At 36.7% G+C, this 3,828-nt stretch overlaps 1 non-coding gene across 1 annotated transcript; it reads left to right on the top strand.

The window, feature by feature from the left end:
• Positions 1-1,708: 1,708 nt before the first annotated feature.
• LOC145714732 (U6 spliceosomal RNA) lies at positions 1,709-1,816 on the top strand. Its single transcript, XR_014136949.1, has one exon. It is a non-coding gene; the product is annotated as a U6 spliceosomal RNA (small nuclear RNA).
• The last annotated feature ends 2,012 nt before the right edge of the window (positions 1,817-3,828 follow it).

Below are 3,828 nucleotides of genomic sequence, written 5' to 3'. Positions count from 1 at the left end.
GCATACCATATAAAAGAAGAATATATATGCCCTAGGTGTCTTTGGCCTATAAATACAGCTTAAGTTCATATTTTAGTATTATAGGAAGAGTTCAGATCCTTTTGAGAATTTATTTCTTACCTAAGAAATTCTATTGGGGAGCCTGGGTGGTTCAGTCAGTTGAGCATCCGACTTCAGCTCAGGTCATGTTCTCATGGTCTGTGAGTTCAAGCCCTGCGTCGGGCTCTGTGCTGACAGCTCAGAGCCTGGAGCCTGATTCCGATTATGTGTCTCCTCCTCTCTTTGCCTCTGTCTTGCTCTCACTCTCTTTCTATCTCTCTCAAAAATAAATAAACATTAAAAAATTATATAAAAAAAGAAATTCTCTCTATTATTGGTATACTGTTTCCTAGTATATTTCTGTTGTGCTTTCACCACTAAGTTATTCTACCTGGCTTACACATTTTTGAAAATTATGAGATCAAATTTAGTGGCTCATAGGAAAGGTGGAATAGTCATAAGGAAACAGTATTCAGCATTTGTTCTATGACCAATAAAGTGGTATGATTCATTCAGGACACCCACTGAATGTAAAATACGTCAAAGAGAAAGGGAGAAGCAGTTGTCAGAGGTCCTCAAAATTCTAGCTAAGACCTAGAATCAAGTTCATTTGCCCAATCTGCTTTCTGGAAAATGAACTCAATCAATTTTGTAATTTCATGAGATACCCTGCAGCCATTAGGCAATTTAAAAATATCAGCACCTGGGGCGCCTGGGTGGCGCAGTCGGTTAAGCGTCCGACTTCAGCCAGGTCACGATCTCGCGGTCCGTGAGTTCGAGCCCCGCGTCAGGCTCTGGGCTGATGGCTCGGAGCCTGGAGCCTGTTTCCGATTCTGTGTCTCCCTCTCTCTCTGCCCCTCCCCTGTTCATGCTCTGTCTCTCTCTGTCCCAAAAATAAATAAAAAACGTTGAAAAAAAAAATTTAAAAAAAAAAAAAATAAAAAAAAAAATTAAAATATCAGCACCTGTGTTCAAATAACCCCAGTAAAAGGAAAAGATATGAAGGTGAGCATCAAGAACTCCCTGAATTAGCTGAAGTTTTGCATGTTTCCTGGAAATGAAGATTCAGTGGTTAACACCCTGAAAAGACTACTTAAGCTTTATGTTCCCCTTTGCTGGTGCTTTGGTTAACATCATGATTGTTTGTAATAGGGCATGACAGATATTTCCTGGAAGAAGTCTGCACCAAAACTAGGTAAAGACTATATACCCAGACGAGTGTTACTAATCATGCAGGCTTGTACTTGTCTTTTTTGCAAGGACAGAATCTGCTTTTGAATGGATAGTACAGTGGACATCTCCTATTTGTGTGCTCTGTGGGCAGTACTTGAATTTGAACCTGTGTACCTCTTAATTACTGAAAAATGTTTTCCCATTGAGAAAAGGCTTTGAGGCTTGGTGGTCAAAATTTTAGAAAATATTAATAATATTAACATGAGGGGCGCCTGGGTGGCTCAGTCGGTTAAGCATCCGACTTCGGCTCAGGTCATGATCTCACGGTCTGTGGGTTCGAGCCCCGCATCGGGCTCTGTGCTGACTGCTCAGAGCCTGGAGCCCATTTCAGATTCTGTGTCTCCCTCTCTCTCTGCCCCTCCCCTGTTCATGCTCTGTCTCTCTCTGTCTCAAAAATAAATAAACGTTAAAAAAAATTTTAATAATATTAACATGAGTGCTTGCTTTGGCAACACATACAGTAAAGTTGGAATGATATAGGGAAGATTAGAATGGCCCTTGCACAAGGGTGACATGCAAGTTAATGAACATTCTATATATTTTTTAAGTATAACAATATTAACATGAATAGTAGCTATACTTATTGAAGTACTTACTGTAACTCTCACTGTGCTGAGTGCTTTACATACATTATTTCTTAAGTTAATTCATCCAAAACACTAAATCAGTGATACTCAAAATGTAGCCTTTGAACCAGTGCTGGTAATGTACTGATGGTTTTTCCCAGTCCATGGTGAGATGAATATAGCAACTTCTTACTAGACATGTCTCCAGAGGCAAGGGAAATAAAAGCAAAAATTAATTATTAGGACCTAATCAAGATAAAAAGCTCTGCACTTCAAAGGAAACAATCAACAAAACCTAAAGGATACTGACAGAATGGGAGAAGATATGTACAAATGACAAATACATATGCACAAATGACATAGTATCTAAAATATATAAAGAAATAACCAAACTCAACACCCAAAAAACAAAATCCAGTGAAGAAATGGGCAGAAGACATGAATAGACACTTATCCAAAGAGGACATCCAGATGGCTAACAGATACATGAAAATATGCTCAGCATTGCTCATCATCAGGGAAATACAAATCAAAACCACAATTAGATACCACCTCACACCAGTCAGAATGGCTAAAATTAACAACTCAGGCAACAACAGATGCTGATGAGGATGCAGAGAAAGGGGAACCCTTTTGCACTGTTTGTGGGAATGCAAGCTGGTACAGTCACCCTGGAAAACAGTATGGAGGTTCCTCAAAAAATTAAAAAGAGAACTACCTTATGACGCAGCAATTGCACTATTAGGTATTTCTCCAAAGGATACAAAAACACTAATTATAATGGGTACATGTTAATAGCAACACTACCAAGAATAGCTAAGGTATGGAAAGAGCCTAAATATCCATCAACTGATAAATGGATAAAGAAGATGTGGTATTGTATGTGTGTGTGTGTGTGTGTGTGTGTGTGTATATATATATATATATATATATATATACACATATATATATGTATATACATATATATACATACACACATATGTGTGTATGTGTGTGTGTGTGTATAAGAATACTACTCAGTGATGAAAAACAATTAAATCTCACCATTTGCAACAATGTAGATGGAACTAGAGGGTATCATGCTAAGGGAAATAAGACAGTCGAAGAAATATACAATATGATTTTACTCATATGTGGAATTTGAGAAACACAACAGATGAACATAGGGGAAGAGAAAGAAAAATAAGACAGAAACACTGAGGGATGCAAACCATAAGAGACTCTTAAATACAGAGAACAAACTGAGGGTTGCTGAGGGGAGATGGGTGGGAGGATGAGTTAAATAGGTGATGAGCATTAAGGAGGGAACTTTTTGGGATGAACACTGGGTGTCATACGAAGTGATGAATCACTGGGTTCTACTCCTAAAGCCAAGACTGCACTGTATGTTAACTAACTTGAATTTAATTTTTTTAATTTAATTTTTTATTTTAAAAAAAGACTAAAACAATAACAACAAAAAGAAACTGAGTTTACAAACTGTAACCATGTTCAAATTGTCAAAATATCCTAGAAAGCGCTTGTCTCATTGAACAGGATATTTTCTAGCTCAGGTGTTGAACTAATGTGATGAGTCGTTTTGATGCAAGCTGTGTTGTAGTCATGCTCAGTAGGACCACATTACAACATGTGATATTTTAAAACCAGTTTACCAACTAAAACACAAATTAAAATAAATCCATTTCTTTCATTGAAAGATTATTTTACTATGATTTTACAGGTTAAAATTTTGGAACTGGCTATCAACGGACTCTAGAAAATCAATTTTGAAATAACATCATTTCATTTTGAATAAAAGTTAAAAGTGAATAACTTGACCTTGATGAAATTGGTTTAAAATTTCTTTTACTCATGTTAACATACTTATATGAGAAATATTTCTCTACTCTGTTATTAAAACAAAACATAGAATGAATCACATATACATTATTCCTTGCAAGTAGCATTGGCAACAATATAGCCTAGATCATGTAAATTAACTAGCCAGAAG

The sequence above is a fragment of the Panthera onca genome, chromosome X (assembly GCF_046562875.1).
Source record: "Panthera onca isolate mPanOnc1 chromosome X, mPanOnc1 haplotype 2, whole genome shotgun sequence".
In the NCBI taxonomy this organism is placed as follows: Eukaryota; Metazoa; Chordata; class Mammalia; order Carnivora; family Felidae; genus Panthera; species Panthera onca.
Note: the sequence above shows the minus strand (reverse complement) of the source record. Positions and strands in the feature narration are given on the sequence as shown.